This window comes from Struthio camelus, chromosome 3 (assembly GCF_040807025.1).
Source record: "Struthio camelus isolate bStrCam1 chromosome 3, bStrCam1.hap1, whole genome shotgun sequence".
Classification (NCBI taxonomy): Eukaryota; Metazoa; Chordata; class Aves; order Struthioniformes; family Struthionidae; genus Struthio; species Struthio camelus.
The window spans coordinates 9,090,581-9,104,996 of NC_090944.1; the positions used below are offsets into that span (position 1 = coordinate 9,090,581).

At 45.8% G+C, this 14,416-nt stretch overlaps 1 protein-coding gene across 10 annotated transcripts in view; it reads right to left on the bottom strand.

Moving 5' to 3' along the window:
• NCOA1 (nuclear receptor coactivator 1) overlaps positions 1 to 14,416 on the bottom strand; it is a 177,635-nt gene that overhangs the window by 143,752 nt on the left and 19,467 nt on the right. Inside the window, exon 1 of one of the 10 annotated variants that reach the window (XM_068936742.1) lies at positions 2,676 to 2,695. The exons of the other annotated variants lie outside the window; for them this stretch is intronic. The gene's annotated coding sequence lies outside the window, so the exon portion shown is untranslated. Of the gene's footprint in view, positions 1 to 2,675; positions 2,696 to 14,416 lie in introns of those variants that run through there. 10 annotated transcript variants of the gene reach the window in all.

Here is a 14,416-nt window from a genome sequence, read left to right on the forward strand (position 1 = left end):
TCATGAGCTTGCAAACAGTGCAGCTCCCAAACCTTAAACCTTCCTGCAAAAAAAAGAGTCTGCGAGATCATCTAAAGGTACTACCTAATAAGGTATTTGCAACACGTTATTTTTCATGAAAGAACCTGCAAATTATTCACTTAGTTCAAATAAGCATAGATATGAATCCCTGTCATGTAGCTTCTGAGGACAAGAAACAGTTTATGAATCTTCTAAACACAGAAAAAAGGCTCAAATGGAGGAACTCGGTCTGAATATGAACCTTCTCTACTTGGCAAGTATTTTCTTTTTTTCAATAACTTGTCCTTAAACAAATGGACAAACTCTAGCCCAGACAGTCTTTGGGAAAGGGGAAAAGCAGGGGCCAAGGAGGAGTTGATGCAAATGCATCAACAGAAATCAAACAGAAATGACATTTTTCAAAAATACAGCGCTTCCAAAAGGTCCAGCATGAAATAAGAAATTATATCATTTAGCAGAATCTGGAAATGCCTTGCCTCGCGAATGCCTAGGACTTCTGATCTCAGCAGGTCCTCCCGCCCCAAAATCCCACAATGCAGCCTCAAAAGCAGTTGCCTCACACTGACTTCCTCTTGCAGTCTTACTGAAGCTCCTTCTCCTTCCCTGAAGAGGTGGGCTAAGAAATCCAGCAAGCTTAGCTGTTACAGTTTCTTGGAAGAGAAGGACCTACACCCAACTCTGCCTCTCTTTTCCTCCTCCTCTGAGCAGGATTACAAGCGGCATACCCCGAACAAGCATCTGCTTCCATGATGGGCTCGGTGGTTGCGTTGAAGTCTTAGAAGTCAGAAGGACAAGAGGCCAAGTAGCACACCGCCCCGATGGCTAGCGGCGATACAACCAATTCGCGAAGACAAATACGCTAGGTAAACACTGATACTGTACTTAAAAGCACTGCTACTGATGACACAGAACCACTATGAATTTTCTAACACGAAGATAAATGTTAGAACAAATATTTGTTTGGCGTGAAACAATACGAGCTAAGCAGGAGAGGAGAATCTGGCCCGGAAGGACCCAGAGCAGCTACGGCACGACAACTCCTCCCCAAGCTTTTTGGCCCTCCAGCACAGCACCACGAGCCGTGGGAGCACCTGGAAGGCAGGAGCTGCCAGGAACGGGACATGCCCCACCACTGAGGCTGCGCGCACGTGGCACTATCCGGAGGCCAGTCAAACAAACTACATGTTTCAGCCTGTTTTGTGTTTTCTAAATAAAGTCCTTTTTATTTTTTATTTTTTGGTTTGGCAATACAATTACAGAGGTTTTTTTTTTTTTATAAAGTAGCATTAATATTTTATGATTGCAGTCTGCTGCATTCCAAACATATAAATAACTCCAGATTGCTGAATGCTTCAACTGCCAAGAATATATTCGCTTTACCCTTTTCTGACTTTTTGTGTTGTGGAAAAATAAAAATCTATACTAGGTATAATGAAAATGCAGCCTGACATCATCAGTAATTTTAGGCTTGTTGAAAGATTTTTTTTTCTCTAAAAGAATATGAAAGCAGCATAGCAGAAGGTCTGCTTAACAGAGATGCATAGTAATGCAGATATATTGAAACTGTAAAAACGGAAAAGGCAAGATAATAGGCGATGCAGCAGGACCACAATACTAAGATTATTCCTAATTTCTCCTTTGAGTTAATTCTGTGTAGATCTACTCTGTGGTCAACTGCTTGCAGTCAAATCAGAGACGCATTTTGAAGCTGCTGTTGTGAATTACAGCATGGGAGGACCACGCTCCCTGCCAGCAGAAGCCTTTATTCGGGGAGCCTGGGCGAGCAGAAGGAGCGAGTTCATGAGTAAAATCAGAAATGATAGGATTCCCCTTTATGAGAACACATCCTGAAATTTTCCACTCATCTCCTAAATTTTTGAGGTTATCGCCTCCTCAAGACTTCCTCCAGTCGTTCTCATATATTAAACTCTCCACGTCACACGCCACAACCTGCGCCTTTCTGGACCGAAAGCGGAAACAGTCCAGAAGTCTCATCTCAACCTCAATTCAATGTTTCCATCCCTCCTCCTTAAAACACTTCAACCCTGCAGCGAGTTGCTGAAAAACATCAGTAACTAACACATGCATTTCATCTAAAACTAAGGAAAAATACACAAAAAAAGGCATATAACTCAAAGGGCAACCAAGTCCAAGCCAAGCTTTCCAGTCGTGCTGTTTTTGATGCTCACCAATCTGCTGTTTATACTTTCCGTCTTTTTGCAGGACTGATCCTTCACGGTCATAACTATCTGTCAAACATTTTGCCACAAAGGCATCGCATGCCAGTAGGCCATCGCAGCCTGTTATTCCCATTGTGGACTGTCTTATGCCACTGGAAATCAACAGCTCCTTCAACAGACAGCGGAGGTCCTATCTCAGCATCTCACTCCCAGAGCTGCGACGGCGCCGAGGTTGGAAATAGCGGCTTCGCCTCGGAGATGTCGCCTCGGACAGGCGTTAATTCCTTCATCGCCGGGGCTGCACGCAGCAAGAGCAGCCTCCAGGCCCCGCAACCACGACCCGGCGAGTGCTGGGCTTTCAAACGGCAAATAATCGAGCAAAGAAAAGAAGAACGGGAACCACAGCAAAGCAACTTCACCAAAGAAAGGGAGGTAGCCACCAAGGCTAGTCGAGAACAAAAACGCCGTACCCACCTGCTTCTCAAACGCCGCGCTGCTATTACGGACGAAGCGTGCAAACGCAAATCCCAGTCCGGTTTCACTCCAGCAAGAGGTACGCTTGCCAGTTGCTCAGCACGTGGAAGAAGAACGATTCGAGGGAGAGGGGAAAGCTTGCACGACGGCGGACTGGGTCGACAAAGCAATAGTCTCTCTTTTTCTAACACATAATAGATCAAACAGCTTAATAAAAATAAGCTCATTTCTGAGGGAGTAAAATATTCAACGGCATGAAATACTGTTTGAAATTATTTCACTTATATAGTAGAAGAAGAAAAAAAAAAAAAAATCTTGGCTGAGCAAGCTGCATGCAAAATTGAAGTGCTGCGCCAGCAGCTGTGGGGCTTGGAGGTAAACCCTGCCAGCAGAAGGCTATCGCGGCTCTAAAGCTACACCGCGGGCTCTTCTTCTGCACATTTACAAGCTACGCTTTCACAGCCCTCATCGCACGACACTACACACGATATTCCCAAGCCCGACTACGTCCGCGCTTCCCATCGCGCCGGCATACGTGTGCCAAAGGCTCTCGCGCGACTGGCAGGAACCACTTCAGTCTACGGATAATTTCTTGCTTCGTTGTACGTGCAGTAAGAGATCCTTTCCTCTCCCTGTCAGGAGCAGTTTACGTGGTTAATACCAACTAACGCTAACGCTGCCGAGTCCTCGCTGCAACAATAGGAAAAAAAAAAAAAAAGATCCCTAAGTTGCCTGGAGAAAGTCCTTAAGGACTTTTCGCCAGTATATAAAGAAAAGCGAATTTAAAATGCAACCCCATTTTGCAAATTGCTTCCCTCTGCATTACTTATGTCAAGTCTGCTCAGCGTGCAAGGCGTTTCTATTTTTTTTCTTAACAGCCTGTCTTGTAAAGTCACCTGGGAGCTAAATGTCAATCTAACTTGTGCTTTGTAACCAAGACTCTGCAAGGAGAATATTTCATTACAGTACTGGGTACATTAAGCGCATTTATGCGTTATTCCTTTTTGTCGTTTTACTGACTTTAACCGGTAATTTTGCTTTTGTCTTTCGTTACAGAATGCCAGGGTGGCTTGTGTTACTAGTGAATACAAATATTTCAAATCACGTTCTCCTAAAAGGAGCTCTCATGCATTAACAGAAAACAGAAGAAGCAAGCTTCTTACCGGCAACTTAGAAACCCCTTAAAAGAAAAGGGGGTATTTATGGGGAAAGACACCGGCAAAACTGCGGCAACGTACGGGGCCCCACAATATGTATTTCTATCTCAGAAAGCATTGAACACATCCACTTAAAAATACCAAGCATAGCCTCAAGGCCACAAGGAGAAGAAAGTGGCTGAGCAGGTAAAACGAGACAACCCATACTCTAAGACCCAAACTAAACACATGGCAACGGTTCCTGCGGGAAATGCTGCCCAGCTCACCCCCGGCCCTCCTCTTTTTAGCTTGCTATCAGCCAGCAAAACAAACCGGCTCTTTTCTTAGACATACCAGGACCTCAAGCAATCACCCTCAGACTTTCTAATTCAGTCAGCGACTGGAGATTTTAATTTCTGAAGCCTAGCCTCTGCAGTTAGCCCTGATTTAATTTCCCATAATCTTCAGCAAGAAATTACTTTTAAGCCAGGCTTCGCCCCTGTAAGATTACTATTACAGAGGCAAAACATCAGCAACAGCTGAGAAATAGCTTATGGGAAAGTTCGCAGCCGCATTTGAAAGGCTGTCATTTACAACAAATCCGGCTGCAGAAAAACCTTGCGCTATGAGTCAGAGGATAAAGGTAGAAAAAAAATAATAATAATAATAAAATGAGATCCGGGGCCAACATTATCGAAATGGGAGCTTTCTAGTAGTCCCCTTTTCTGTGGGATTTGCTCGCTAACCAACACGGCGCACCTCGTCCGCCTCTGCAAGGGCACGCTGTCAGACCGCAGAGCTGTACAGCTGCATCGCTTCGCACTTGGCGTTTCAGAAAATTTAACACCCCCCCCCCAAAAAAAGGGGGGGGGCACACAAAACAAATCGAGAAAGCGCTCTTAAAGCCAGCGCGGCCGCAGCAAGAAGCCAGCGGGCACGGGACGACGTCAGACATTCGCTTCGGCGAAAGCCGAGGCGCTGAAAGACCGTCCAAGAAGTCTCTCCCTGCAAACGGTGCCACGCGGCCGGGACCGCGCTCGAACCCGAACCGCGCCGCGGGAAAGCGCTCTCTGCACGTCATGCGTCGAGAAAAACGCGGCGGAGCCGATAACTCTCCCGCTGAATAAAGCAAGAGCCCTTTCCCCCAGATTTAGCAAGCCTAATAGGTTAAAGTACATGTCACACCCTTTCTCTACACCCACTACATAACTCCCGTCTTTGTTATGTAGACAAGCAGGCAACCAGCTTAGTAAGCATCTCAGCCTATTTACAAAAGGCCTCTGCTTCAGCGCGCAGATGTTATGTAAACTAAGCCGTGGAGAGCGGGATCCATTTGAGAGCGGAGGCTCCGCGGCGCGCTGCAAACCCACGGAGACCGTTACAAGCACAAACGGAGGCTCTGGCCATCCGAAGGCTTCTCACCGGCGCTGGGAGAACGCGAACGAACGCCAAGAGGAAACGGGGGCTTCACCGGGGCACGCGCGGCGTTTGGGCGACGGTCGCAGCTTCAGCGTTCTCGGCGCCGTCCGTTTTTGGTAGAAGCTGGTAGAGAAACGAGGCCAGAAGAAGAAAGACCTAAGAGTCGCCGTTGACGCGAAGGACGGGCTGTTCCCGGCCGCTCCGAGCGCTCCCAAAGCCGTGCCCGGCCCCCGGAGCAGAGCAGAGCTCGCGGTAAGGCTCAGCCTCGGGCGCTCCTGGAGCCGCGGGTGCTCGCAGCACCCCACGAAACCCCCCGCCGCGGAGCCTCCCCTCCTCCGGCCTCCGGCAGGAGGGAACGAAGGGGCTGAGATTAGGCCAGCGGCAAGTTAGACCAGGCGCGGAGCAAACGTGCCCGTTCCTATTCGCGCTTCAGCCTGTTTCGTGCGCTGCAAATTCTCCTTGCAAAGAGAACATGCCTGGAAGCACTAACGTGGGGTCATTTTCCACAGTATCGCACTCCGCCCCATGGATGCTCAGTCCAGCCCAGAAGAGGGAGCGAAGAAGGCCCCAGAGGACCTTGAAGGGCAGCGGCAGGACCTCATGCTTCATAAACTAGGTCTTCTTTTTTTCTTTTCTTTAAATGAGGTGTGGACCTCAGCAATATCCTGCACCGGGCAATGTGGAGGTCCCACGTGCCTCCAGAAGTATTCCTCCCTGCTCTGAATCCTCAGAGCAATAACTACCGGGCACAAACACACACACAAACTTCCTCCTCCGCTGCATTAGTATGACCAGGCTAAAAACCTTCTCAAAAGGCTGGTACCCCTCAAGGCACAGCTCCACCAACTCAGCAGCACGAGCATTCCTCATTCGATTCCTGCTTCTAAGAGGAGCAGCCAGACCCCTAAAATAGAAGCAGCAACAGCTCAGGAAAGATTTTTTTCCCTCTATTTTGAAAAAGAGGATCTTCAGACTCCAATATTTTTGCTGCTCTAACTCCACATACGCATTTACACGCATGCACACGCATCGGATGAGGATGGAGCTGCTACTAATGGAGAGTCAGTCTCCTGGAAATGACAAAAGGTTCATTTCTGCTCATTAAGGGGTCTTGGAAAACGCCAGTCAGCACTCAGGCTCATCCCTCAAGCACAAAAGCAGGTTTGCACAGTCAAATTTTCAGGAGATCAGAAAAGCGCGGCTGTTCAAGCCCCACGCAAATGCCAACTCCCTAGCAACACGGGCTTTCTGCTCCGGCACAAAGGCTCTCCAAGGAAGGCAGGTTCCTCTCCCAGCACGGCCAGGAAAAGCCTAGCAGCACCGAAAGATGCTACCGCTCAGGCTATAGGAATGTGCAGAAGCAGTGTCAAACCAGCCAAAGAGGCATAGAGAAGGGGTTTTTTTCCTTCCTCTTTTTTTTTTTTTTTTTAAAGCAGGGAGCTGGGTGCCATCAGCAGTGCCCGCAAGGGTGCAACTCTGCCAATACCAGCTGGGTCCACACGCGCGGAAGGCGCCATCCCAGCACAGAACACCATCCTCGACCTGCTCTTCCAGTTTCCATCCAGCCTCGCTGCTACTACGAGCTGTGCTCACTAAAAATCCTGGAGGTTTTAAAGACGAAGAGGGATCCGTCCTGCCAGCCAGCAAAGATTTTCAAAACGGTGGATCAAAAAGGCCTGCAACGTTTTGGAGAGCAGACAGGAGAAATGTCGGACCCCAAGCAGTTACTCTTCACGGGTCACTGCAGACAGAATATTTGTCCTTAGTGAGTCCCTTACCGATTTCAGGCAAGGGTTTTGAACAGCCCCCAGGGCTCCTAACCCTCCTGCTGCCGGCCATCGTTCCCCGGCTCGCGCCACCCTTCCAGCTGAACCAGCTCTCGCGGCCCCGACGCAGATATTTCCCACCATGAAGCCAGCTTGCGACACACTTCTGGGTTCAGCCTCATTCAAAGTCTTCTGTTGTCAAGGGAGGTTTTGTGGCAACTTTCTTCTGGTTACAACTTCACGTCTGAAGCTCTTAAACATCTCTCTTCTTAATTCCTCCTTTTGTAGCGAGAGCGCAGCGCTGGTAGTGGTTTCTACACTCATGGCTTATTATCAGTCATCCAGATCCTTCATAAAAGGTTTTTTTTTTAACCAATTGAGCATATCATGCCAATGCAAGAACTGCTTGTGTTACAACCAAAGCCCTCTGAAGATTTAAAGCCAATTATTTCTAGACTTGTACCCTGTTTTCCTCATTTCTCAATATTTCTTATTTCTCTTATTTCTCAATTAAACAAGTTCGTTAAAGCTTTGTGACCTCCTGCAAACCTATCCTGCCTCTTTTTAGCTCATAGGCATTGTTCCGATCGTCCGTTTTTGTCCAAGAATGGCACTTATTTCACAAAGCGATCTCGCTACCTATTTATGAGGCTCCTTCCTTAGAGCATACTGCAGGCAAGGAATTAATATTCCTAGTCAACCTATTTAATTTTATTTTAAAAGGGACCTGAGACAAGAGAGCTTGTGATCTAACCCACCTTCTCCTTTGCAGATACAGAGCTCTTCGTTATTTTATTAGCAACTAGCACGGCATTCAAACCGCTTTGGCAGCCTTCACATTGCTGTGGGGGTGTACTGACAACATCATGAAGGAACTTTAAAGCACTAGTGAAAAAATGTCAAGGTAGCAACCTTGACTACTGCAACCTGCGCAGAGAGCAGTCCCTGTCTTGGAAGCGGGTGTGCAGGATTCGAGTGGGAAAGCCTGAAAATTTAACTGCCTTTGTAAAACAATTAGGTAATCCCAACAGTGAGGTGCATCAACCGTTTTGCGATGTTCAGGGTATTCTCCTTTCAGAACTCTGCTGCGTTCTTAGCACTGTCTTCCAGGTAAGGAATAGAGGCAAAAAAATAAAAGTTTAGTGCCCGGCGTCACACAGGACAACCATGAAGATGAGCCCAAGATCACCAGGGACTTGGCTCTAAAACCTCTTGACGGGAGCAGCCTCCTGGGGACCTGCAGGATGGGCTGCACAACCCCCTGCTTGCCGGTCAGGGCAGCAAATCGCCAAGCAGCCGTTTCCCTGCCCAGAGGTTTTCATAATCCAGAATGCAAAATTCTTCACTTCTGAACAGCAGTTCTGAAGTTTTTAGCCTTTAGCTGCGCGTCTGATCAGCTTTTAGGGAGTGCCGCATTAGTCAAAGGAAACGGTACGGAGAGATTTCAACGCAGTCATGATTAAAAGAGTTCACAACACCTCAATTTATATCTTTCAGACTCTCGGCTGGCTTCTAATTTTTCAGTGCATCTCGTCTCCTGAAAGCAAGAAAGCAACTGAACGTCCTTTCATCTGCTCGGCACAAACGCGCTGAGAAGAACTGGGTTATGCAGCTTCCCAGAGCTGCAGAAGTTTAGACATATTACAGGAAGTTGACTGTGCAGAATTAAATCCCAGTTTCCTCTTTGGGACGTATAAATTGCCTGGAGATAAGATTATTTTATTTTTTGCAGCAAGGCTGAGGGGGTTTTGCACGCCTAAAGCTGGAGGCGATACAACAGCTGAAGAAAGGGATCAACAGGACTTTTCATCATGGTTGGACAGTTACGGACATGAAAGCGGGAGCATTTTTGAGTGATTGCTTTGATTTGACATTTTCCCTTCGCTACAGCTTTTTTTTTTTTTTTTTTTTTTAACTCTTCATACAGCAGAAAATATAATTCACGGGAAGCAGACATTAGAGGGCAAAATTCTACAGATGCATCACCCTCGCCACAAAAGCAGGATTGCTCCCATCATCTATTCTCAAGTGCTTTGTTAAATGAGGCAACGAAGCTCCCACCACAACACTGGCAAAACTGCCTATTAGGAAACATTTACTTTATAGGTTGTAAATTTAGACTGGAAGATTTTTGTGTGTTTAAGGGCTATTCCATGCAAGCTGATTCGTTTTCTTCTGAATTCACAAAATCTCGCAGAGAAGTAGTCAAAATTGTCTCAAGTTATCTTTAAATATCTTACCACTAAAAACTTGGTAATTGCTTTTAACTCTTCTAAGTTTTCCCTTTCTTGCTCGCGCCATTATATTAGTTGCTTTTCAGTTCACGTCTTCTACGTTTTACTAGCAAAGACTTGCTATTTTAAAAACGTTACTTGAGACAACATCATTTATTGAGCTGTAAAACAAAAGTTTTGACAAATGCATTTCTTCATTTCTTTCGCTATGAAAACTCCTGGCGCTCTGTACAACACCACTTAGGCTCAACACGAACACCTGCAACGACGTGGGATACCCTTGCTGCAGAATCATCTGTGCGGCGGCTGGAAATCTCACGCTTTCAAAATGTACTGGCTAAGTGGCAGGCTGCCTTTTCTCAAAGTGAATCTTACCGTGATGAGGAAGGGTTTTGATCATCCTACTTCATTTGGGGGGGGGGGGGGGGGGGGAAATCCACTTTCTGACTATACAAAGGTCCCCCGTAGTTTCTAACAACTTCAGCCCCCTTCCTGATCTGTGACCATTTCCCAGCACCTTTTATGTTTCAGGTCTCTTCTACAGCTTGCAGCACTCCCCAGTGTGCTACAAATTTCCTCTGTGTACATCTCTAGCTGGAGTAACTGCCTCAGCATACGTCCTCCGTTGGTATAAATTGTCACAGCCTCACCAAATCCCACGGGTAATTTATACCGTCTGAGATCTTCTCCACTCCTGCCTCCCCACGCGCACACCCCGTACCTCAAATCTCATCTCTTTGCTATGTTGATGCTCTCACTTCCCACTAAGTTTGACTACTACCGTCCTCTTCATCCATTCTAATCCACCTCCTCATAGGTGATCTATGCTATATGCTCTACATTGTCACTTACTATTTACATGCATTGGCTCTTAAAGACTCCACAATTCTGAGATGACTTTTGTAGTGTTGCTCACAATGAAATAACTCATACTGCAAAAGAAAATTCCTGACTATAATGCTTTGCTAACTAAATCAAGAATCCGGACTCTCCGACCTCTTTTAAAAGAGGCCATCAGCAACGAGGGTACTTTATGACGGACTCCAAGCTGTTCTGAGACTGCAAGTAACTCCCTAGGTAGAAATCAAACTTCAGTTTGCAGTGTCTTACACTTCTGTACACCGAGAAGAAAAAGAAAAAAAGAAATAAAATAAATCCCATTCACTGCTGGCACTTCATTTGTCTTCCCTTTTTGCAAGCTACCTTTTAGGCTTTTTCCAAATAAATAAATAAGTTTGTGACCTTATTAGAGTTACAGTGGTCCAAATCATATTATTACACAACCTGTTGAGACAACGTTTTGAAAGCAACACAACTAGAAGTGGTGATGTTGTATTAATTACTACAACATGAATAAGTAGTTTTACCTTTCTGATGTCCAGAGATGGGACTTTACATAGCTCTTAAAGGGAAGAGGAAGATTTCATCCTGGAGATGTCTATTCAAGAGGCTTCTCCTGAAGTTCTCAAGTTTTGGCTCTTTCCTGCAGAATTCCACCAGCAACTTACTACAATCTCCCAGGCAATTTATGAGTCTGGCAACACTTAGTGCAATCTATCACTCGGGTGACAGACAGAATATAAACTGTATCCTGGCTGACATCACCGCTGCAGTCTCTAGAGAAGTCAGAAGAAACTATCACAAAATGAAAAACAATGCTGCAAGAATTGCATGCTCTCTACCGTTCCATCCTTTCCATATTTCTTCCTCAACAGCTTATCTTAAGTCCAGACTTGCCTTATCCAAGAGGACTCTTTAACATCAATATTAACTGAATCACTGAAACACTCAAACAAAAGACTAAATAAAACAATACAAAGCAAGACTCCAAAATCAAGGAAAGGGAGGCTCTCAGAATTCTCAACGCAGCCGTTGTGCTGAAACTACATAAAATTTAGGTGTATGTTTAATAACTAGTAAAGGCCTTCAAATGTGAAGTACAGGTATAGGAGCTGAAACTACGAGAAAATGAGCAAACAATCTTATGCTACCAAACAAAACACAAAACCGGAGAGGAATACAATTTGCTAAAGGCATTGTGAAATATATTCTGACCCCTCTACTGAAGTAAAGCTTTTACTTAGAGCTAATTTGCTGCAACCAGCTATACAATAATTCACTCTTGCTTCACGGCCCTAACAAACCTTACACAAAGGTAATTAAAACAGGTGGACCCTTCACATTCCTTTAACTCTAAGAGCAGGCTGTGGAAGAAACAAATCCAACCCTCGAGGGGAACGTGTTTTCTAAAATATTCAAAAAATGGAGAAGCCTTCAGTAAATGCCATTCCCGCATCAACCTCAGAGATAGGTCACCAGAAATTCCTGCTGTTGTTTTGAGGACAATGCCAGCACCCACGGAGGAGAAGTACCAAGCGCATCGCTAACTACCGACGCATCAAATCCAAACCATCGTACAACCGAGGCTATTCCCACAAATATCTTTCATATTTCTCATTCCTCAAACAAACCAAAAAGGAAGTTAAATATTTTCCCTATCACCGCTAAATTCAAAGACTCAAAGCCTGTTACTAAACGCGAGCATCTAGTAGCTCATTACCACCGGTTACGATCACCAGCTTCCAATGCACCAGTGACCTTGTTCGGAGATTAAAATTTCCGGGGATAAAAGGGTGCCAAGTTGTCAACTACTACAGCACGCAGAGCCAGTACCCGTCCATCTGTCCCAGCGCTGGAAAGACGTACGTAACAGTAGACTACACAAAGATTGACAATTTTACCTCCTGCCCGTGACTGCCGCCACCTAGAAACGTTTCCAGAGCACCCTGTCATTCTGATAGAGATTTGCGTTAGTGCTGGATTCCTTGCAAATCGAGCAATTACTGCAATGCTGACTCGGCTCCTCAGCCAAAGCCAGAAGAAACCTGTCCTGCTTACCTACCTAACACGGCCCAGCCACAGGCAAAATTTGCACCATCCTACCCAAGCTTCCCTTCCCAACAGCAAAGGAACAATGAGAGATTTTTCTACAAGGCTGAAATCAATTTGATACGGCTGCATAACTGCTTCACCATCTATCCTCCACCCTTCTTCCTCCCGTGTCAGCCTGCCCTCCTTCTCCATCAGTTCCCCTCCTCTCATACCTGTATCTGGATTTCTTCCTTCCCCTTTTCTTTCCGTTGTCCCTCGTTTCGTCTGCGCAAAAGAGAACGGTATGAAAATACCGTTCAAAGCAGCGTCCTCTCCTCTACAGAAACTACTCCTCCTCGTCCTGTGATTTTTTGGGGGTAGTTTTTCTTCCTGCTCGCTCACCGTTTCTGCAGCAAAGCTCACAAGGAGCTCCCTCGGCAGGGGCTTTTCAAAGGCTGCAGGCTTTGTTGAAACGCTGCCTGCCCAGAGGCACGTAAAAGGCACTCTGAGTGCCCACTGCACAAAAAAAGGTTCATACGTTTTTTTTAAAAACATTATTAATACCAAAAGAATGCAGACAAAATCACGGAATAAATCAGGGCCAACATTAAAATACCTGTGCCGTTGTTTACTTCACTTGTTAATGGTCCTAATTACAGAGGCCTACTGTGGTTTAGCAATTTACCTCTCAGGGTACAAAAATTATTAAAAAAATTCAGTAATGACTGTGAAACTTTATTTAGAAAATGAATAGGCTCAGATCAAAAGAACTGGTTGCAGAACCTGCAACCACGTCCAAGAAAGCATGGCAAAGGCAACGCAGGAGGACGTACTGAATTTCCTCACCACGATGCTACGTTTTGAAAAGCTGAAAGAGCAGAGCCCAGATCCTCGAAGAGCATTTCAAAATGGGGAGAACGCGCTGCAAATAGTATCAGGCACCAAGGCTATTCATTTAACAGGTTTCTGCCGTAGCTGAGGTGTGCCAAAGAGCTTAGGAAAGCATTCAAAGGAGACTGCTGGATCACATTACAGACAGCAGTTTAATACTTATGTGCAATAAAGATTGAGTTTAACCTAAATATACATCCACTTCAAGTGACAGCTATCCTTTCAAAAGTAAAACACTTCTGAACTCTTTTTTTTCCAAAAGTTTTCTTAAACGGTTTAACCTTGCTTGCAAAAGTTTCCGAACAATCTGGTATCAGTACATCGTGCTCCTGTGCTGAAGATTACGTTCAAGACCAAATCCAGCTCTTGTTACACATCTACAGGGAACTGGAACACCAAGCCTGCAGATGTACTGCAATGGTCTTTTTATCTAAATCAGTTTAAATAAATAGCTTTTGCATCTGGCTGGAGACAGAGTAGAGATAACAAGCATTCCTGACACACCAGTTGCAAAACCTGCACGCTGGGTTTAAGACTTGTTCATTTTTACCGCTCAAGCTGCCCGAATTCCCCTCTACGCTACAGCCACAAATCACCTACAACTTTTGCTAAAATTATTACAGCAACGTAGCCTATGACAAGGGCAACAGGCTTTGCTGCCACGGTTAACAAAAGTTTATTCGTGTTGGACGCACTCGTCCTCAGCCAACGTTTTAACCAACTTCCGAAGCGGGTTGAACTAAGAGCCCCTCTCGGGCTGTGAGGAAGACGAAGAAGAAAAGCAGCGGCAAGGACAGAACCTGGACTCAACGGCAATGGCTGCCAAGGGGCGCCGGCTGCGGGGCGCCCATCAGAAACGCCGGGGACCTTGTCTTGCGGGGAACGCCGTGCCAGCCGCCCCTCTCAGCGCCAGCTCACCCTGACAGTTTCTTCTCCTGTATCTAAAAGTCAAACCGAGATATCCAAGTTTTAGATATTCTTAAGTACTCTCCTGACTCTTCTTTAGCAAACACTGAAACGGGCATGCAAGTGTTACACGCTGCGGTACGGAAGAACAGGCAAAACGCAGTCTTCTAAACAAAAGTGTGATTTAGCAAAAAAAACTCTGCTCAGCTGATCCTCTGATACTGTTTTTCATCCTATTCCCAGGATGTATCGAGTAACAGGATATCTTGTACATCAATACAGGATCAGGAGCATCCTCAGCTCCTGCTGCAGACGGCAGAGAAGAAAAAAGCATCACGGATGCAGAGCCTGAAGCAGACGATCCTTAGGCCGAAAAGCACGTAATAGTCTTACAGGAAAATCAAGGAAAATCAACAGGAGAAACAAAAATGAACAGATAGAAGAGGTGAAGAAGAAAAACGAGCTAACGCTTCTGACACGGTGAATAATCATGCATGATCCACAGCCACTAGTCAGTC